The following is a 24,126-nucleotide window of genomic DNA, read 5'->3' as shown; positions in this document are numbered from 1 at the left end:
ACAGTAGATAAAATCGTACCTAGTTGCCAAGTTAAATATACCAAATGTGAAACTAAGCTTGGCACAGCACAATACTGACTGCGAGCAAATAAAACTGCAGCTGATAACTTGGCACGAGTTTTGTCATTTAATAGTTTCTTTGGTGTGCTAATACTCTAATATTCGACGGAAGGGCTTAAAAATAGATTTAAGGCCCAAAAATACAATTATTTGAGTTATAATGCAATAAAAGGATATTTTTTCATCCGACTTCTAAACGATTAACGCTTTCGTATTAATTACTAGCTGTCCCGGCAAACGTTGTTTTGCCATAAAATTATTTTCCCTATTTTCCTGCTTTTCTCTTGAAGGTTTTTCTGATTTTTTTCTATAGACCTCACGGAGCCCGAGACCTTTCCAACGAATGCAAAACCGTGGAAATCGGTTCGTGCGTTCTGGAGTTATAGCGCCAGGAAGGAAAACCGAAGGAAAATGTCGTGATTCTAGTGTTTCGCCATAAAGCAGGGAGCACAATGGCTCTGGTGGCGGAACCAATAATGGCAATCTTAGGTATTATTTTCGGTTAATAAAAAAATTTCGAAAATTAATGTCTAAAACAAACAAATATAACAGTACCTGAACTTTGTAGACATTTTACAAAAAATAAATACACTTCCGGGGGAGGCAACATGTGCGCAATAATCATCAAAACCTATTTTAAAAATGCTTCATAAAAATAAACATAATCAATAAGTAATAAAATAAGTCTTGTCTTCTAAATTACAAAATTATAAAAATTCCCGGTGACTCTGCTGGTAATTTTCGCCGGTAAATTTGTCATGACCTTCTTCGCCCTTTAACTCCTGCAAGATGACGTCTCGTACTTTTTCGTCTAGTCTTGCCGGTTCAGCCAGCTTCCGACGTAGTGTGCGGTGTGGCGGTCCGGCCGACGTTCAAATGTTTCGTATCAGAAATTTCGGACAATGTGCGGCCGGGCTAAAGGTCTCAGCAACCAGGCCATAAGCTCCAAAAAAAAAATAGTTGTTACACTATTTGACAGGATTGGACAACAAATGTTTGACAAGTAATAAACAAATCAGCATCTATTGAAATGATAAAGTATTCATTAATCATTACACATATCGAGTTTTCATTGTTTTTAAGATGTATTCTGCTATTCGGGACGGAAACAAATCCAACAAATCAAAAACCATGGCAATTGGTCCAGCCGTTCTCGAGTTATAAGTGTTGTAACAAACACGACTTTCTTTTATATATATAGATTATACTCTGTCCAGAGTAAATTTTTGTCTACATGACGAAAATTTCAAATCTCTCGTGTCCAAAGTATCATATTTTTTTGTTGCACCATAAAATTGATTTCATATTTAAATTGGCTGCATTATAAATACAAAAATAACTGATATTATAATATGCGTTAACGTTTACATTCTGTTGGATCATAATAACGATGGTTTCATTGGTTAGTAGATACCTACTGACATAAAATATCTTATTATTTAGGTGATATTACGGGGTCAGAGTAGACAGAGTTATGTATATTGTGACGGGGTTGTGACACTTATCATAATATTAATACGCGAACGAAAAACTTTGTAACCCTTTTTACGAAAAATGGGGAAACGTAGGTGCATGAAATTGAGCACAGTTATAGTTTATATGGAGAAGGAGTGCATCGAACTAATATTATTTTTAAATTATGTTTTTATTATAAAAAAATTTAACAAATAAAACATTACACACACTACAACACACACACATGAGAAATGACAGATTTTTGAGTGACAAGCCTATACATACGAATTATATTCTTTTTATTTATGGTTGAAGTCTGTTGACAACAAGTTGACAAATTGAAAATGGATTATAGTTTTTTTATTGAATCTGAGATACTATTAGACAATACTTACACGGCCAGTCTGAGATCAGCTAAGTCCCAGAGACAAGAGTTGAAAAAAAAAAGATAAAGTCCATATTTTTTACAAAATATAAGTAGGTAGTAGTCCTATATCGTTAAAATTAATTCGAATTTCGACCATTGGGCGATCTCTAGTAATAATAATTACATTAACTATGTACGCTTCACACTACGTCAGCCTAGCCCCGTGATAAGTACCTGAAGGACTTGTGTTACCAGGTACCAGACAACGGAAATTTGTATTTTCTCACCTCCGGGCGGAAAACGTCAACTTTCTTCCCACTGCGCTTACCGATGTTGCCGTTTTCCGCCTCCGTCGATGAGCAAAATAGTATACGCACTATGGGCAGTAAATAAGAAAGCCTCAGATCACATGTTTGTTAACCTCGGCTTCGCCTCGGTCAACAATTACATGTGATCTGAGACATTTCTTATTTTCCTGCCCTAGGTGCGTAATGTACTAATTTATTACTTTTATACTATACACATATTTAAGATTTTTATTTAATATCATACACATATTTAATACACATCCCACGAACATTGAAAATGTTTTGTTCCATCGGCGGGATTCGAATCCACGGACCACGACCACCGGCTTGAGCCGCTATGCGCTCAACCATTGAGCCACGAGAATAATTATTGTAACTAAAATTATAGCATCCGCATAGGCCGGCCTAAAACTGTCTGTGGTCACTGGCGCTCGAATTTAGATAACGTTACTAAGCGTGTGTAGGTTATTGGTAACGAAATTAGCGTTTATTATTATCCAATGAATACAATATAATAGCATTTTACTACATTATAAAAATATTGAACAATATCTAAATATTTTCATAATGTATAATGCATTTTAATTGACTAAATAAAATGCAGGATCAATAAAAACATACGAGTTCGTTAATATTATTTTATATCAATAGCATGTAAGCCGTAGGCCGTAGCACGTCGTAGCACGTGCTACGAAGAATTCAGTTCATGACAACATCGTAGCACTTAAATAATTATACAGTGCTCCCAAAGTGATAATGCGCATAGAAATTTTCATAATTTTTCGGCAACAATCGTATTTCCCGAGCTTTGCGCTTTGCAGCGACGTAGAGGCGCCTGACGTTGCTTTGGACGTTACCATGGTAACGCCGCGATGGCTTCCCAGTGAGATAGCACTTATGACGGACCGGCGACTGCGGACAGCCACCGGCTATATGATATTTACTTGTATTTCCTTTGAACAAGGTGCAAAATGCAAGTGCATTGTTTGGGGCTCTTACGTTTCATAGATTCGGATGTTTTCTTAATTATGACAATTAGCAAAGATATTTTGCATGCGCATTATTAATTTGGGAGTACTGTACAAGTCTGCTGTTGATCGATGAAAAGTTCATGCCACTTATTGTACAAGTACACCTTGTACTTGTAGAAAAAGGCATTTATACGTGGGAGAGCCATGCTTCGGCACGAATGGGCCGGCTCGACCGGATAAATACCACGTTCTCACAGAAAACCGGCGTGAAACAGCGCTTGCGCTGTGTTTCGCCGAGTGAGTGAGTTTACCGGAGGCCCAATCCCCTACCCTATTCCCTTTCCTACCCTCCCCTATTCCCTTCCCTTCCCTACCCTCCCCTATTACCCTATTCCCTCTTAAAAGGCCGGCAACGCACATGCAGCTCTCTGATGCTGCGAGTGTCCATGGGCGACGGAAGTTGCTTTCCATCAGGTGATCCATTTGCTCGTTTGCCCCCTTATTTCATAATAAAAAAAAAAATGGGATAGCTGTTAATATGATGTAAAATTGTATGCCTCTCGTTTCTTCCCAGACGTAGTCGCGGACAACATCTAGTTGGACCAATAAATCGCTAGCGATATTTCCTAATAGAATCCGCCATATTATTCCGACAAAAAATGAGATTGGATTTATTCTGGTAAATATTTGATTGATATGTTGGCACCTCAGTCGGAATTCGTTTCGCTGGAGTAGGTTCGAGTTTACGGTGCGCTCATAATTCCACCCCAAAATCAGAGGTCGGACCGATTATCATAATATTAACATTATATTATCATAATATTAAATTACCTTAAGTAACAGTGTTATTTTTTATTGTAATAAGCCATAAATGAGCATTTTGTTTAGAAAAATTATACTTTGTAAACAAGAGATTGAATTTATATAATGAACAGAATCTATATATATATAAATGGATTTTCAATTGTGTTAGTCGCGCTAAAACTCGAAAACGGCTAAACGGATTGGGCTAATTTTAGTCTTAAAATATTCGTAGAAGTCCAGGGAAGATTTTAAAGTGACACGAAGTTCACCGGGACAGCTAGTGTATTAATAGATATTGTACTATTTAAATATTATGCATAAAATAATAACAAGGTTTCAAAACTTTTTAAAGCTCAAAAGCTTTAAAACAGTAGTTTTAAAGCTTTTTAAGCTTGTTTTGAAACCTTGTTATTATTTTATTATAGTTCATTTAGTAGCATAATATTTGTTTCACGTGGATACAATTTTTAGGCGCGTGCAACATTACACTGCTAATTTATTTTAGTCCAAGAAATCAAACCTACATAATATGTCCGCCTAGTATAAAGTATGTATATTTATATTTCATGAAGTCACGATTGTACTCTACATAAATCAAATGTATTTTCAATTAGATAAAACGTAGTACAGTACGCACGTACTCCCTCAATTAGTGGACCTAACCTCAGTAAGTAAATACAAAGTGAACCAAACAAAGCTGAGAAGGTTGTCATTAGTGAGGCATCTTACCCCGTACGTGACAAAGACACGCACAGGATACCTTACTATCGAAACTGTCGATTTTGATTCGAATTAACCTAAATCGACTTGCGTTCAAACAAACTTGAGCATCGACATTGCGATGATCAAACGCCAATTCCTCGATCCTAGGTCCTTATTCACGATGCGCAAATCGTCTCTGTAGGCCTACTAAGAAACCGTTTTGAGACTCAAACAATCGGACGAAAATGCTGCGTCCTGATCTAACGACGTCATTTCACGTTTTTTAGAGTAGGACGCGGCATTCTCATCCGATTGTTTGAGTCTCAAAACAGTTTCATGGTACAAGCCCTGATTCGGAGACTTCACCGCGCAACATCCAATAAACGCTCGCCGCACTGAGCATTAACCAATGATCGCACCGTAAAGTTTCCGGATCCGAGTAGAACGGAAATCATGAATCAGCCCGCTGCGACTTTAGTCCCGACACAGATTCTATTTCTGTTCAAATTATGTATGTGGTATCGAAAATGAATCATGCTTCGTAGTTCCGAACAAACTCAGATCAAGATCAAAATCGCGTTGATCAAACGTCAAACTTCTCGATCATTCGTTTTTAAATGAAACCACGAAGATGTCAGGAATACTAAATCAGACTGCGATCGAGTTGATTCGATTCTCGATTGTAATGGGAGTAAGGGGACAGGTGAGTCGAATTCGAAATTCAAATCATTCGTGACCTGGCGTTAAGCTTTTGTTAAGTTTGTTTAACCTGCGACTAACGTTATCTAAGGCGACCTAGCTTCGTGTATCAGAATTGTTTTGCAAAGCCTAATTTGTCTAGACTTGAGGTTTAACTCTACAGGTATCGGTATGAATTATGATACATGTATAATAAGGGTGAAGCCAAACGAGCGTAATTTGTGAGTTGTGAGTCGCAGAATTTCTGCCGCGTAAATATATTTTCATATGTAGAGGCAATAAAAGAAAAAGAGGCAGAAAACTAAAATGTTGGTCAGATGTTTTTCGAAAAGCAGCTCGAAAGACCTGTCATAGAGCAGCATTAAATAAATGGAAAAGACTGGAGGAGGCCTTTGCCACAAGGCATTCAGACTAAGTTTTTAACAATTTAATACTTTGTGACTTGTAATGTAACCAATTTGTATAAGTCTAAATAAAGAGGCTATTAAAATTTAAAAAATTAAAAAATATATCTTTTCATACGAATCATGACTCACAAAATTACGTTCGTGTGAAACAAACAGGACTTTTGTGTGAAACTGAATGCAGCAGAATTTCTACCAGCCGAAATTCTGCGACTCACAACTCACAAATTACGCTCGTTCGGCTTCGCCCTAAAGCAATTTTTCTTTTTACTTCATCAATAATATTATTGAAATCACTTTCACTATCTGAGTCTTTATTCTAGACTAGAGCTTAAGACTAAACTATAATTGCAGCACCTAATTTTCTCAAAATCCATTTGGTATTAACGATAAACTTTTATAATATTAGAGTGCCATAAGCATTAAACAATTTCTGTGGCTAAAATATTAAAATTGTTTGTTGGTTAATTAACGGGGAAGTCAAATCAAAATGCTTATTTATTCCAAGCCGTCGTCCCTAAGGACCGTTCCAATAATTCGTAACTGCGATTTCAGTTTTAATTAAACAGTTATTGTCATAAAATCAAATCGAGAGAGAAACGGAAATTATTCATTTCGACATGTTGCGTCGAATGCGTCTGTCGTTATTGCATCTTTAATTGTTTCGCGTCCACTGTTTAATTACAAATTCCTATCATTATTTTTCGTGAATGCATCATAAAAGGGTTACTTTTTAGGGTTCCGTACCCAAAGGGTAAAAACGGGACCACATTACTTAGACTTCAATGTCTGTCCGTCTGCCTGTCCGTCTGTCTGTCCGTCTGTCTGTCCGTCTGTCTGTCTCCAGGCTGTAACTCAAGACCCACTATAGCTAAGACTTCTGAAATTTTCACAGAATATGTATTTCTGATGCAGCTATTTATTTATTTATAACAACAAATTCTAAAAACAAAATAAAGTTAATATTTAAGGGGGGCTCCCATACAACAAACGATATTTTTTGGTGTTTTTGGCTCGTAATCCAGAATGACAAACACTTTAAAAAAAGTATCTCCATGCCAAATTTCAGCAAAATCGGTTCAGCGGTTTGAGCGTGAAGAGGTAACAGACAGACGGACACACTTTCGCATTTATAATATTAGTATGGATTTTAGCAGCATCAGAAGAAGGCTCTGCTTAAATGCTATGAAATATGCCAATATTACATTAATTAATTTAAATCAAAAAACAGCTTTTCCCTTAAGTTTGCGTTCGGGAACACTCCATCAAGCGGTGGTAGATATCATTCCGCACACCACATTCCTCACAGTTGGGCGACTCCACTTTCCTCATTAATGATAATTATTTCTGTTTCGTATAACAGCTTAACAAAAGTATCATTCGTAATATTTCGTGTTCTCTTATATTTACTTATACACACAATGTTCTACCGGAAATTAAATTGCATCAAAATTAGGCTATTACATGGGCACCGTAAGTTTTCCAGAATAAAATCCAATGATAATTCTATGTCCTTTCCTGGGACTCAAAGTATGTCCATATCTAGCACAATCGGTTCAGTTGTTTACATGAAGAGGTAACAAACAGACTGACGGACAGGTAGCCACACTGTCACATTTAGTATGGATGATTTATGCTCGTTTCTTTTATCGATAACCAAGTGTGCAAACTTAGTGCACGTTTATTTCAATAACCTAAGTGGCGTATGTTCCGATACGTCGCTAGTTCTGTAACTTCTTAAACGACTTGGCAACCGCGCCTGCGTAATGGCCCTCCGGAGAGAGAAACTTTACGCGAAATTAACAAAGTTCCGACCTCCTCGGGTACCACTATCGCGGCACACTTAAATTGCGATGAAATTTTAAAATTCTATAAATAAAGTTCCTCCAGAGAAAATCTATTTACGAAACGAATGTGAAAGTGATACTCGGCAAACAATAATGTTGTTTCCTGACGTTTAGAGGTATCTTTTAATATATTTTTTAAATAAAACAAGGGGGTTAACGAGCAAACGGGTCACCTGATGGTCTGCGATTCCCACGAATGAGGTATTAAAGTAATCGTACTATGTCTCCTAATATTATTTATCTTTTGTAATAATTATAGTACAACTAGCTAGTTGTGTCCCGGCAAACGTTTCTTTGCCATATAAAGTATCTCGCTAGTATTATTTTATTGAACTGACTAAATAAGTATGTCACCATGGCAACGTCCATCGCTATCCCGTCGCACAAACAATGGTCGCCCTCAGTCTCGAGTTGTAATAATTTACTATTATTTATTCAACAAGTGCACTTATCAATATAATAAGTACCCAGTAGCCGATTCTCAGACGCACTGAATATGCATATAAAATTTGGTTAAAATCAGTAAGTAAAGCCGTTTCGGAGGAGTACGCGGCCTAACATTGTGACACGAGAATTTTATATATATGATTTTGTGACAATTCTTTTATTACAAAAAAAAAACATTGGCAAGGCTATAAGTTTCACTTTCATTTAATAAGCGTTTCAATGAGCAAAAAGTGCTTTTATCGAGAAACAAATTGTTACTTTTTAGCGTATTTCATTAGTTAAGTAATTGTCATTTACAATGGTTTCTTCTGATGATACTTTGGTACTTGCAAGCTTATTTTGAAGCAAGAAAAAAAAGAGACTATGTTATTTTTGGGCACTTGGATAAAAATATTTTGAATTTCGAACATATTATTATTGTGTTACTGTATATTTTTAGGAAATTTTAAGGAGAGACTAACACCTAGTCGGGTTTTAGTATCTGTTGAATTATTATTAGTATAGACGTAAGTATGTGTATGTTTCATTTTGTGCTTTGAGTATACTTTAAAATTTTTTTTTTGTAAAAGTACAAATGTAACATAAGCCATGTTTTTATGAAATTGGTTTGTTTTTGTCTTTAGGAGAGACAAAAGCAAATAAATTTTCTAATAATGACTTAGGTGATGATAGTTAGTGTAAGTTATAATAGTAAGTAATTCCAAAAAGCCTGTAAGCTAAAACTGTTGATTTTGATAAGCTTAAACTCCATTAGTTCTTATTAGTCGTATAATACCATGGGGTTTCAAATTCGATATCATGATAGTCATAAAACATGTCGCCTCGTAAAATATAGCTCCATAAAACTTTCTAATGGAAAATAATTAAGCTAAAATGCACCACCGCTCAATTAAAAAATGAAGTTTCTATTTCGAAGGAGTAATTAAAGTGAAAGATTTCACTTTACTTGCAGTAATGAATGGCTTCTTTACTTTTATTTTCTTCGAAGTTTGCGGCAACTGAACCGCGGAGAGGCGTGAACTGCGACAGAAACTTGGAGTTTCACTTCGTTACGTTAAAGGTTTTCTTTCAATTACTATCTTAAATTCATTGCTGCGGAGTATAGATATATAACTTAAAATTATGAGTGATATTAATCCCTCGATCGCGGATTTTTGGAAATCTATTGGTTATTTTATTGTTATCGCGGTCCACTGAATTCGACCCTTCAAAGTTTAAAAGTGCGAGTTCGACTCGCCCATGAAGGGTTCCGCAGCAGCGATAAGGTTTATTTTAATGAAATTAAAAGGTGTTTGATTTATTTTATATTTCAGTTGATTTTATGAAAATTAATTTAAGGTTTACCATTTATGATGTATAAAAAAAACTACTTGCTAGATATCGTTCAAACCAAATTTCGTTGGTAGTTTTTATAGTAATGTACATTATATATTATTTTTAGACTTATCATGCCCCTACTTTAGAAGTTAGAGGGACACACATTTTACCATTTTGGAAGAGTCTCTCTCGCAAACTATTCAGGTTAGAAAAAAAATATTATAGAAACCTCAATATGATTTTTAAAGACCTATCCGTAGATATCCCACACGCATAGGTTAGATGAAAAAAATTTTTTTTGTTGGTTTAAGGTTTACCATTTATGACGTATAAAAAAAACTACTGGCTAGATATCGTTGAAACCAAATTTCGTTGGTAGTTTTTATAGTAATGTACATTATATTATATTATTTTTAGACTTATCATGCCCCTACTTTAGAAGTTAGAGGGGGGGGGGGACACACATTTTACCACTTTGGAAGAGTCTCTCTCGCAAACTATTCAGGTTGGAAAAAAATATTATTAGAAACCTCAATATGATTTTTAAAGACCTATCCATAGATACCCCACACGCATAGGTAAGAGGAAAAAACCCCTAAATACCTATGGGGACCCCTAAAATTTTTAATAAATTTCCATTTTTATATCAAAATCTTAATGCGGTTTACAGACTACATCTATTTACCAATTTTCAATAGTATAGCTCTTATAGTTTCGGAGAAAAGTGGATGTGACATACGGACGGACAGACAGACAGACAGACATGACGAATCTATAAGGGTTCCGTTTTTTGCCATTTGGCTACGGAACCCTAAAAAAATAAGTAACTTGAGGACTGACGCGGTAAAGCTATTGCAGGCATTTTTTATCAACTTAAGAGCCCATATTATGACCTTAACTTGACTACATACTTTAACCTAGATCTCAAAATCTGTAACGTCTAGAAAACTGATTTTTTGACACAAGTAACTTCAGTTCATAAAGATTAAATGCTCAAGACGAAAACACGATTACTCAAAAATTGCTCGATAGTTTCTTTTTTACAAAAAACCTTGTTTAAGACACATTTTTGCTTGGATCTTCGAAGTTTGCTGTCTTTTCTTTAATATTTTTTAATATCCAAAAAGGTATTGATAAAACCTAAATTTGCTCAAAACACTTTTTTCATAATCATTATAGTTCGTCTTTTATTCAAGTAAAACTAACTCGGCGATGATTCCGCGCCGTCCTTTTTCACCTGGCATATGAAAGACGGGCGTGAGTGTGAAGAGAGAAGGACGATGTTTGATTTTTAGAGTCAGGTGGCATTTTATAATTTGCATACGACTAGAGTCGCACGCACATAAACACCGTGCCGAAGTCTGCCGAACTGAAACGACGTTAGAGGATGCACTGCAACGAAAACTATTGCATAGCTATATGCAATAGTTTTCGTTTCGATTGCGATTTTCATAAAAAAATATATTTTTTAATAAATCGAAACCCATTGTAAGGGTTTCGATTTATTTTTAACCCATTTTTTATGAAAATCCATTTTTAAAAAAATCGATTTTTTTTAATTAATCGAAACCCTTACAATCGATTAAAAAATATCGACAATCGAAAAGAAAACAATCGATTGTTCGATTAATTGATGAACCGCTAAAGAAGTTTTCACTTCAAAAATAAAGTTCTAAAACCTGCTAAACAACATAATATTATACTTGAAAAACATTAACCTCCCTTTTGCACAGTCAGATAGTGTAATCATTTTAACATCGTCGACAGACTTTAACAACGTAATATGAAATCACTGCTTCTTAATTATTGATGCGTGATACTTGAAAACTTTTGAGACACGCAAAGTTCATTTCTAAAGACATGTCCATTGAATACTTGTTCCGTGTTTCAGTTCACATGTTGGTGGGAAACGGTTCCGTCGAGAGGCAGGTAATTGCGGTTTTGCATTGAGCGGGACCCTTTATAATTTATGCCGACATTCATGCTATAAATTGGGTTGGGGAAGTCACTCAACCGGCTAAGGATATTGATTCGCTTCCAAAGAAGGAATTGCCCGAGGAATGTATAAACATCGCGATTAATTACGACCGAAGTTGCGAAGTTTGCTGAGCAATTTTCATCTTATAAATATTTATATTATTTCGCTGCGCTGGGTCTTACCACGTCATGAGTATCGCGATAGTTAGCGAATGTATAGTATAGGGTTACTGCTTTAATTTTCAGCGTTGAAATGAATGAAGAGAATAGTGTCAATGATTTGGTGTCGAAAAAATTAGCGACATTTTAGCTTGAAAAGTGTTATCGTAGTTTACCATAGCTAACTGGCCACCCCCACCGTCTTGCTATATTTACTCATTTTCCTAAAGTATCACAAAAATCATTGATTTCCGACTTCCGTAAAGTCTGATTTCTTATTACTCTTATAACCATCCCACGTGTATTGTAGAGTTGTTATAACTTATACATATCATTAAAAGGTAGGTGTTTTCGCTATCCACTTACATATTTTAAAGTTAACACGAATGATGTTTCATGAAAACATTTTTGAAAATTTTCCTGAGCGGAAAATTTATCGCAACAATATTTTTAAAAACGAAGCCATATTTTAAAAGTAAATTCTAGTCATGAATTTCAGTTAAGTCTTTATTGTTAGAAACTTGTATTTTGCCATATTTCTGAATAGGGGCTACTTTCCCAAGTCGGCCCAACTCAGATGTACTTTGGCATGTGGTACAAAACTCTGCGTCACCGTTGATTGATCGATGGTACTTCGGCGTCCTTTGTAAACCTATTCTATTGACAATATACGCTTGTAGTTTGGAAACAATCTACCAAATTCCTGGTGTTGCCTAGCTACGTGCGGAGAGTTCCACCAACCGTAAAATATGTTGGACAAATTACATGGTAGAGTAATAATCTATATCTTCTTTTTATATATAAAAATGGATTGGGCTGATTTTAGTCTTAAAATGTTCGTAGAAGTCCAGGGAAGGTTTTAAAGTGACACGAAGTTTACCGGGACAGCTAGTCTGATATTATATAAAAATGGATTTTCAATTGTGTTAGTAACGCTAAAACTCGAAAACGGCTGAACGGATTGGGCTCATTAGTCTTAAAATATTCGTAGAAGTCCAGGGAAGGTTTTAAAGTGACACGAAGTTCACCGGGACAGCTAGTATACTATAAATGAAGCTAATTATCATAAAATTATTACAACTTGAGTGACCTAATGTAAAGATTTTGGAGTTTAGCTACTCAACAGCGTTTTTGATTGGTTAACGTTTTGGCTTAACCCAATCAAAAGCGCGTATAGCGACTAGCGAGTACATAAAATCCTATCATACAACTTTTGAAACTGGGCATAAACACACACAAAAATTCACCCCGAGCTAAAGTAACTCAAATTCATTTTATAAAAGGCGCAAAGAAACGTGATAGTGAAATATATGAAGAAATCAGTTACTTTAATGGTATCATGATGTCTATCTTAGATTAACTCGGTAAAGCCCGGAAAGAAAAGGGATCGGTTATAGCAAAGCCTATGTGATGTATGAACCTTCAGAGTTCAGACTATGAGCTTACGCGCTGCGACGGATGGTAAATATTTGCTGCTAGATCTTCGTTTCCGTAGAACGTTCGAGAATAATGAAAGAGAAATTGCTTACAGTAAGAAGCCAAAGTCGAACCACTTTTAAACTCCTATCCTATTAATCTATTTGTCCAACTACCAAAGTTGTAAAAAAATAGTTTGTTATTATTTTTAGCAATATTCCGCGAAATAAACCTTCACACCTCCCTCCTCCCACACTGTATGCGTACACTCGCATGCAAGAACCTGCAAACACCACCACCACACAAGCAATAATGTTGGCAAATCCGTGCAAGGCCCCTCACCACCAAGCAGGTTGAAAACCTCGACGCGCGTTTCGCCCCAACACCGGAGCATCCTCAGGATGTGGACTCTACTAAACTCTACGAACAACGTCTATCAAGTCACTTGATGGATGTTGCTCGTAGAGTTTAGTAGTTTTTTTTTCGCGGAGTATTGCTTAAAATACGTGGGAGAGCCATGCTTCGGCACGAATGGGCCGGCTCGACCGGAGAAATACCACGTTCTCACAGAAAACCGGCGTGAAACAGCGCTTGCGCTGTGTTTCGCCGAGTGAGTGAGTTTACCGGAGGCCCAATCCCTTACCCTATTCCCTTTCCTACCCTCCCCCATTTCCCTTCCCTTCCCATCCCTACCCTCCCCTATTACCCTATTCCCTCTTCAAAGGCCGGCAACGCACCTGCAGCTCTTCTGATGCTGCGAGTGTCCATGGGCGACGGAAGTTGCTTTCCATCAGGTGACCCGTTTGCTCGTTTGCCCCCTTATTTCATAAAAAAAATAATAATAATAATAATAATAACTAACTTAATTTTAAGCTATGGATTTCCGCAAAATAACGCCTGATTCCATTAACTACCAAGTGGAATCACCAACTTTCGCATTTACAAAATTATAAGGCCCAATATATTCCAAGGATTTGTTAAATTCAAATCTTAAAATCTGGCATCATACTAGGGCTCGATTTATGTGTCCGCGCGACAGAGCGGCTTGGCCGCTACACAATGAGATGACAAGGAATTGCGCGATTGCGTCGCTAGTTACATTCAAAATTTGCTTGTAACATCGCGGTGTAGCGAAGATTTTAAATCTGGCATCATATGAAAATCGGCCAAGTGCGAGTCGGACTCGCGCACGAAGGGTTCCGTACCGTTATAGAGCGAAAATAAGGAAAAAAATGTGTTTTTTGTATGGCAGCCCCCCTTCATTATTTATTTTATTTTAATTTTATTATTTAATATTAAAGTACATAATATATTATAATTGAGGATTTTGTGAAAATTTCAAATGTTTCCATTATGGATTACGAGCTAAAAAGACCAAAAAAATAACGTTTGTTGTATGGGAGCCCTCCGTAAATACTAACTTTATTTTGTTTTTAGTATTTGTTGCTATAGCGGCACAAGACATACACAATCTTTGAAAATTTCAGAAGTCTAGTCTAGTCTAGTCTATAGCGTTTCTTGATTTACAGCCTGGAGACAGATAGACAGACGGACAGACATCGAAGTCTCTGTAATAGGGTCCTGTTTTTACTCTTTGGGTACGGAACCCTAAAAAGGCTCGATTTATATTTGAATTTAACCAATCATTGGAATAAACTGGAAACAGTTAATCCATAATTCATGAACTTTAGTCGTCGGTAACATGAGACCGGATAAATACACTCGGCAATATCTCCCGGGTACAAGACGGCGGCTGTCAGGCAAGTAATAAAATTACGATCAGCCTGAAACCAATACTTGGAATAGCAAATAAATGAATTTCAAGTAAATAGTATTAAACAAAGTTATAAAACAATGGGCCATATCAATAGCTCCGTCCACACTATGCGCTTTCGTCTTCAATTTTCGTTATCTTCTTTCATTCAACTTTCGTTATAATTGCATGCGTCAGCGAACGCAACGCCAACGTTGTCGTTTTTAATAACAAAGCGAAAGTTTTGAATACGGTCAGAGGGCATGCGTCGCGGGCATGCCTCACGTTCGCTGTTGACTGCGCTAATGCTTGAATTTAAATCAATTGGTATTACTTTGGAAGCTTATATCATGAGTTTATTATACAAAAATAGGAAATTAATAAAAGAGAAAGAAATGTTCATATGCTGAAGAACAATTGCTAATTTTGTAGCTTTCAAATTGTGTTAATTAATACTAAAAACGGTAAATTACGGCATCTCCGTATTTTTTCGTTTGAAATTCTCGGTATTATTTCGTCGTTTGAAATTTAATATGGAGATACTTTTATATACGTGGGAGAGGCATGCTTCGGCACGAATGGGTCGGCTCGACCGGAGAAATACCACGTTCTCACAGAAAACCCTTCGTGAAACAGCGCTTGCGCTGTGTTTCGCCGAGTGAGTGAGTTTACCGGAGGCCCAATCCCCTACCGGTTTGTTAATATCAACAGTAATATTAACAAACTAAAAGTTTTGTGGAAAAATATTAAAAATAATTTAAACTTAGCTAAAACTAATGATAATTTTTTACCTAACTTGTACAATGATCCTAATACTCTTAATCAACATTTTCTTGATATTCCTAGACAACCCTTAGAATGCTCTTCTCTACAATCATACTTTGAGTCTCATTCAGCTAGTAAATCCAAATTTTGTTTTACTCATGTCACTGAAAATGCAGTTTTAAAAATCATCCAAAGTATCAAGTCCAATGCCACTGGTACAGATAACATTTCATTGCAGATGTTAAACTTAACACTTCCTAACACCCTGAAAACTATCACCTACATTGTAAATACATCCTTACAATCCTCTACGTTTCCCTCGAGCTGGAAAACAGCTTTAATTAAACATGTCCCTAAAAATCCCAATCCTTCCTCACCCTAAGATCTTCGCCCAATTAGCATTTTGCCTTGTCTATCTAAAATAGTAGAAAAGGCGGCATACAACCAAGTCATAAACTACCTTGAGACTAACCAAATCTTACCGAAGTATCAGTCTGGTTTTCGACGTAAGCACAGCACTGTGACAGCTTTATTGGACGTTCTGGACAATGTCATCACGGCTCAAGACCAAGGCATGGGTACTATCTTGGTCTTGCTTGACTACTCCAGGGTGTTTGAAACAATTAGTATTCCTCTCCTCCTATCTAAGCTGTCTTACTATGGTTTCGAATCCTCAGTGATCGATTGGTTTCGCAGCTACCTGACTAACAGATTACAAAAGGTAGAAATAACTGACAGCAATGGTAGCAAGGTGTACTCGGAATCTTGTGATGTTCCCACAGGGATCGATCCTAGGCCCGTTGCTTTTCATACTTTTTAGTGCCGACTTATCCAAAAACATAGCTCACTGTAGGTACCACATGTATGCAGACGACACCCAAATATACATCAGTTTTTTTTTCCAAAGGACATGCTTGAAGCTTTAAAAAAACTAAATGACGACCTTCAACATGTCGCAGAATGGTCGAAATCCAGTGGGCTAGTCTTAAATCCAAAGAAATCAAAGTTCATAGTTCTGGGCTCCAAAAAACTGGTGGCAGAAATAAGGGGGGGCAAACGAGCAAACGGGTCACCTGATGGAAAGCAACTTCCGTAGCCCATGGACACTCGCAGCATCAGAAGAGCTGCAGGTGCGTTGCCGGCCTTTTAAGGGGTAATAGGGGAGGGTAGGTAAGGGAATAGGGGAGGGTACGGAAGGGAATAGGGGAGGGGACGGAAGGAAATAGGGGAGGGTAGGGAAAGGAAAAGGGTAGGGGATTGGGCCTCCGGTAAACTCACTCACTCGGCGAAACACAGCCGAAGCGCTGTTTCACGCCGGTTTTCTGTGAGGACGTGGTATTTCTCCGGTCGAGCCGGCCCATTCGTGCCGAAGCATGGCTCTCCCACGTCTACACATTTCGAGGATCTTTTAAGTATGCGGCTTCTCGCTGTTGGAACAACCTCCCACCTCCTCTCCGGGCGCTGAAAACCAAAAAAACCTTTAGTTTACATTACAGACGTCACTTACTTTCTATTCAACAGTGAAGGTAGTCGAACTGCGTGAGGCACATGACGATATCCAGTAATGGCCAGTCGCTTTTTCTCGGTGTCTTGTTTATTATGTCAGTACTACACTCGTAAATCAATGATATTCTACATATTTTGTATACAACATTTGTCGTAACTGCTTAAGACCTTATAATCTTATTTATACTTCCACACTTATAGATACTTATGTAATACATGTATTATGTCCACAGATCAGATATTAGTTACTACGTAAATTATGTCAATACTTATTATTTTCTAATATGTATTATGTAATTGCCACGTCAAAAACCACTTTTTACGCAGTATATAACCTCATTGTTTTACGCAGATGTCAAACTGCTATGATTATTTTTTACATTTTTTTTTGTTTTCGTCCTGTCAAATCTGATTTTTTTTTATCTATTCTTAAATGTAAAAGCCAACAGCACATAAAAGGTTAGTCGATCGATCTTTTAAGATTATTTAGTTGTATTTTTAAAATATGTACATATAGTTCCATGTCATTATTATTAATAATAATTGTTTTCTTTCTGTAAGTTTTATTATTTAGTTTATTAGTGTTGTGAAGCCACTCATTGGCCCCCGCAGAATATCAGTGCAGCGGGCTCGCTTGCTGCGTTTACTGAGCTGGGGCCATTTTTTGGCATCACACAGCATTGTAATAAATGTAACTAGATCATAATAACTGTACCATTGAATACTGTTTAATTATTATGATGTTTCGTGTGATGCTGGAAATAAATTTATTCTTATTCTTATACCTTATTCCCTTCCCTACCCTCCCCTATTACCCTATTCCTTTTTAAAGGCCGGCAACGCACCTGCAGCTCTTCTGATGCTGTGAGTGTCCATGGGCGACGGAAGTTGCTTTCCATCAGGTGACCCGTATGCTCGCTTGCCTCCTTATTTCATAAAATAATAATAATAATAAAATGGGAAAAGGCTAATGATAGTTTTTCTGCGAAGAAATGTGCGGTTTCTGTGGGATAAGCGCATCTCGGCGCAACGGAGTTGTGGGCGTCATCTAGTCTATCTATACTAATATTATAATTCTGCAGTGTTTGTTTGTTTGAACGCGCTAATCTCTGGAAATACTGGTCTGATTTGTAAAATTATTTCAGTGTTAGAACTTTCTGGTCCGATTTGAAAAATTATTTTACTGTCGGATAGCCCATTTAACGAGGAAGGTTATAGGCTATATTTTATCACGCTAACACTAATAGGAGCGAAGAAATAGAGGAAAATGTGGAAAAAACGGGGGGAAATTATTTGAAAGGGCTTATCTCATGAACTACTGGAGCAATTTTCCTTATTTGGCACAGATAAGAAGTAGACCACGTGAAGAGTCATAGGCTATTTTTGTGGACTACCTAATTTGTCTGTGAAATATTTGATTTTCGAGGGCGAAGCCGCGCGGAACGTCTAGTTTGTTATAAATGCGAAATTGTTTGAGTCTGTTTTTCTGTATGTTGCCTGAAAAATGGTATGGAGAGCGTTTGAGCCCTTGGAGTTTTTTGGGATAAAGAATAGCTTTTATCAGAGAAAAAGATATCCGTGCCTTATATTATTAATTTTGTACTATCAAAGAAACTGATTCCTAGGCAGATGGCGGACCTAAGTAATTTGGTCGCGTTACGTCAAACCCTTCCGACCGATCACAGCTAACATTGAATTGACATATACGACCAAATGGTAATATCTTAGTTAAGTTTTAAATATTTACTATATAGACATAAAGTCATTCATAAGGGACACTCTTAATTTAAGCCATGGTTATTATAACGATGACAATTAAGATACTAAAATGTAAATTAATATTTCGAAACCAGAAGACACTTCATACAGGTAAAACGAAAACGAAGTAAGGCTTCATTAACATATAATATCTAAATGTAGCTGACTGTAATTGACCTTTAAGTGAAACATGAGAGTGGCCCCAAAATGTAAAGTGCCCGTTTAAATTGTTGACCTTAGAGGGTTTCATATTATTTTTACCTACAACTACGCTAAGAAGGATAAGGTTTTTTGAAGGTAGGTGGTTTATAATAATAATAATATATATACGTCATGTGCGTATCATGTACTTGCTTTTGCGAGCGGTTTCATCGGCGTAAATAAAATTTTCAAACTTTCAACCCCAGTTTCTCCATCTTAAAGCCAGTCCACATGGCGGGTTGTGTCAGCGTTGCGTCAACGCAGCGCTGCCCTTGGACGCATAGCAGGCCACACGGGCGGTGCGTCATCGCAGCGATATTATGAAGCAGTACCCCTCCCGCTTCGTCTCGGGGGCTGCTGTCGGTCATGTGTGCGTTGTGACGACGCAGCCCAGACCTTGGTAATTAGTAATTTGTATGTAAAACAACGCAACGGCGGAGCTGCGTCGACGTAACGTTGACGCAACGCGCCATGTGGACTGGCTCTTAGGAGTAAAGTCTACGTTTTAGGGACCTATTTTGCAGGAAAATAGATTGTAGGAGTAAAAGTTTCTGGGATTTAGGGATTAATCAGTAAGTCAGTAATGAAGAGAAAGATGTAGAATATTGTAGAGGAAATGTTATTTATGTATGTTTGTGTCGGCACTCTTAATTTCAGTCTAAATGGCTTGTTTTTAAACTTAAAAACTATTTATTTCCTCTTCATCGCAGTCCTAGTCCTACAACTCCTAATTTTATTCTTGATGAAGTCAATATTTCGTGGTTATGTAGTGGCTGTCTAACCATTACTTGTGATTAAGTGAAACCATTAATCAGATAGCCAGCCCAGCGTGCCGGCCGTGTTGCTCTCATAACGTTACTTATGAAATGAGCTTCTTCAGAAATATTACGTCAGACTAAAGGAATTTATCTTGTATTCGAAATAGTTTCCTTTAATGTATTATGTATTTCTTGATTAATGAATATTATATTAAAGTAGTTACCCAAACTAAACATTAATAAACCTTTTTGTTTAATAAAGAATAAATATATTATTACACATACTTATAAGTATCGAGGCAAAAAGGTATGGTCAAAATGCTGTCCATAACTTTTAAAGTATGAGTTTTTTGTTTAAATTTTCTTGTTTCAATAAATTTGTTTGTACACTGATTCTTTCAGTTTATTATATTACAAGGTTCAAACACTTTGAACGCTGTAAAGTAGCCGAAACGTCGGGATGAATAAAAGTGCTCCGCGACAGAATACTCGCGTAAACCTAAGAAATCATTATCTGTCAGTTTAGTAAACATTATTACATATTTAAAACAGTCCTCATGGCTAATAATAGTAAAGTGGTATTCTCTTCAATCCCTCGGTTATAGAAACGATTTCGAAACTGTAACAGAATCTACAGTTTGGAAATCTTTGCTTTTCATACAAGTGGAGAATACACCGTTGCTCGTTACCATGGAAACGATAAATTTTATTGATGTCTATTGGTGGGATTCGTAGCTGTAGATCTGCAAGAATTGGCAGTTCGTGTCGCAGGTGCGGTGCAGACGTTGACAAATGTTCGTCATGGAAGTATCGATCGCGGAGATCTCAGTAGTTTACTGAAACTAATAACCCAGTAACTGAACGTATATTATCAGCTGTCTTGAACGCTTTAAAATGATATTTTGTGTATAATTTTTTTTTTGTACGTATACAAGTTCCTTACTTAACATGCCTAAGTTGTTACGGTATGATATACATACTAATATTATAAATGCGAAGGTGTGTCCGTCTGTTTGTCTGTCTATTATCTCTTCACGCTTAAGCCACAGCTGAACAAATTTCGCTGAACTTTGGTATGGAGAATGGAGATACTTTGAGTCCCGAGAATTGACAATGGACATAGGATATTTTTTGTCACCGAAAAATTTACGGTAGGTACGCGTGAACTAATTTTGGCGCAACGGAGTCGCAGACGTCATCTAGTTTATTCTATAGTTTAGATTCCTCTAGGCTACGAATAATTAAAACTAAAGAAATGTAACTCCTACGTGGGAGAGCCATGCTTCGGCACGAACGGGCCGGCTCGACCGGAGAAATACCACGTTCTCGCAGAAAACCCGCGTGAAACAGCGCTTGCGCTGTGTTTCGCCGAGTGAGTGAGTTTACCGGAGGCCCAATTCCCTTCCCTACCCTCCCCTATTTCCTTCGCTTCCCTACCCTTCCCTATTACCCTATTCCCTCTTAAAAGGCCGGCAACGCACCTGCAGCTCTTTTGATGCTGCGTGTGACCATGGGCGACGGAAGTTGCTTTCCATCAGGTGACCCGTTTGCTCGTTTGCCCCCTTATTTCATAAAAAAAACTCCCAAACTTTAACCGTTTTGAATTTGGTTCCTTTTCGCACACTAAAATATGACAATAGCTACGAAACACTAACATTCAAATTTACGAAATAAAGCCGTTGACAATAAGTATTGTCACTTTGTATATTTACATACTTGAATGGTGTACCGAATACATGCATAAAGTATGCATGTATTCGTGTCACAATTTGTAGAGGCGTGGACATATTTTTTGACACAGTTACTATTCCTTACTTTTTATTATTCGTAGCCTCTAGGCTACTAATACCCAACAATAGCTGTAAGGGGATGATGATGTTTAACGGTTAAAACTGGGCCATAAACGTAATGAATTCACGTGTATTTGGACACGAACATTTCACATGCGCTGTATTTTTGGTTTAATCGTATTTGTAGCGTTGTGTAGTCATAGCTTCATTACGCCGGCGCGTTTCGTATTCCTGGCACATGCGAACTTAATTTAATTACAAATAATTTAAAACAAAAATAACCTTCGTATAAATTTATGAATAATTGCATTGTTTTGGCGCCGTTCCATCGTATTTACAATACCAATTTTCTGTAGTAGTTGAATAGTTATAGCTTTAATACTCAGTGTACTGCAGCTCGTATTTTAAGTAAGCTACGATGTTAAGAAGCTTGGAAATGACAGGGTTATTTTCAAGATTACTATGGCTTAAGACACGAGGCTAGTCACAAAACATATTATATTACATTATATGTGTGATTCGTTTCGTGATTCAACGCATAGTAGAGCTTTTTAAAAAGCTGTGACAGCAATTATTTAAAAAAAAAATCTCTAGAGAGAGAGGGGCAAACGCAACGGTTTTATGGAATCCACAAAGTATTAATTCTACTATAAGTACCAAAGGACAAATTTTATCACGGAAATATCATAAGTAAAATCGCCAATTTGGAAGTTTTTTGACACTGCTGTTTTGTTTATTTCTGTTTCATAGAATTCATTTACTACTCGTAACAATATTATGTTTTTAAAATCAAATTTAGTTACGCTTTCTGCTTCAAACAAGGCTAATAAAATATTTGTTTAATGTTTTTGAAACTGTAACTTAACCGGTGTAATTTGAGTGACACAAAAATTTGATCATTCCTGAATCCTGATTGCGATTCCCAATTAATTGAAAATCCAATTAAGGTCTTAACACGTCCAATAACTGTTATCGGCTTGCTTTTTGAATTAATAAAATTTTACACGTGTGCGATCGAAAGCTAAATGCGTAGGTTTATCCGTTTTGTCGTCACGGATTAAATAATATTGATATTATTTATATTTTTTGTTGCGTAATGATATTTTTATCATAAAATCTAAAATTTGCCGGCAGATTAAGTGAAAATAACTGCTTTGTCATACAATAACAAATGCAGCAAGCATTAATGTTTTACAAGCGTTAGAAAGTGATATTACTTCCTTTTCTTCGTCGTCTCGGTGGTCCACACCTTTCGTCATATCACATAATATGAATGTCATGTCATGTGTCATGTGTTTTAATCATTTTTAACCCATCTCATAAATTGTGGTCAACTAGAGAAGTTTTCACTTCAGAAAATATGTAAAGGTGTAAGTTGAAAGGGCTTCCTTTTCGCAAAAAGCATTCGCGTATAATTTAATACTATAGATTTGGCTTTGAGCAACAAGTTGACTTCACTGTCACGTAGCATTGATGTTACAAGTTGTATCAAGATATTAAATATTGTAATGTTCGGTCGTCCTTCCTCACTGATGTAATGCTCGTAAACGTTAGATTGTAAGCGAATGCTCCCAGTAAAGGTGCACCGTTAACTTAATAATTTAACAACCATCAAGTAAGGATCTACCTAATAAATGATGTCTAGGCAAATTATATGTCCACTTAAAATAATTTTCCTTACACCAGTAACCATTATGCTTCACCATTAAAATGTTAATTAATTTGGCGTAATTAATACCTAAAACGCTATTCGGACAAAACAGATACTGAACATAAAATTGATGACGCTCTTAATTGTTTACAAGCATTAAATTATTTTATGTTTCGGATAAAATAAAGTACATACAAATAAAGTCTCTTTCAGGACTTAAGAAATAGCAACACTAAGTCTATTGACTTTGGAATCCATTCATACAAAAACAACAACATTCATTCAAACTTTCCCCTTTACATAATAAGTATAATATCATAATATTTACCCTAATAGTTTGTTGACGTAATTTATATTATTCATTTGAAATTCAATTGTTTAGTATTTTAGAAGTGGCCAATGAAAAGCGCTAGTAAATAATTAAACTTACTTAAAGCAAATAGAAAATATTATACGAGTATTGTTGGAGGAACACCAATCAAAACAACTCATACTACTGTTTATTTATTACTTTAATGTGGCAACTGTAAGAAAATGCTTTAGTTTTAACTTTTAAGTTGTCATAATATAAGTGACAATGTTTTCTGAGTATAAATTATTTTTTAAACCTAAACCTAAATAGAGAAATTCCTGTAAATAACCTTTAGAAATTAACCAACTAGTATTTTGCATTAATTTTTAAGACTATAAAATAAACTCGTTTAACAAAATCTTCATCACGTGTATATCACAATAATTTCCACGAACGAACCGTAGAATAAAATATGAAACAAGTATTATGGTAGCATAATATTGTAATAACATATAAAATTTCATCGGTTTCTGGATTATGTTTCTTATGAGAGAATTTATGAATTATGAGATATCAAAAATAGTGCGGGAACCTACGAATAATAAAAACTAAGGAATCGTAACTCCCATACTATTACCGTTTTAAATTTGGTTCCTTTTGATCTGTCATGTAACGTCATGTAACGTCAGCCTAGTACCGCTCAAGGTCACCTAAATATT

The 24,126-nt window shown here is 36.3% G+C and overlaps 1 protein-coding gene and 1 long non-coding RNA gene across 2 annotated transcripts in view; one reads left to right on the top strand and one right to left on the bottom strand.

Moving 5' to 3' along the window:
• The window catches only part of LOC121728458, a 301,224-nt gene that overhangs the window by 197,271 nt on the left and 79,827 nt on the right, over positions 1–24,126 (top strand). The gene's annotated exons all lie outside the window — the stretch shown is intronic.
• Positions 2,224–12,647, bottom strand: LOC121728460. Its single transcript, XR_006035810.1, has 3 exons — positions 12,637–12,647; positions 12,170–12,174; positions 2,224–2,378 (listed from the first exon to the last, which is right to left on the bottom strand). It is a non-coding gene; the product is annotated as an uncharacterized LOC121728460 (long non-coding RNA).

The sequence above is a fragment of the Aricia agestis genome, chromosome 6, assembly GCF_905147365.1.
Source record: "Aricia agestis chromosome 6, ilAriAges1.1, whole genome shotgun sequence".
In the NCBI taxonomy this organism is placed as follows: domain Eukaryota; kingdom Metazoa; phylum Arthropoda; class Insecta; order Lepidoptera; family Lycaenidae; genus Aricia; species Aricia agestis.
This window is presented reverse-complemented; position numbering and strand designations above follow the sequence as displayed.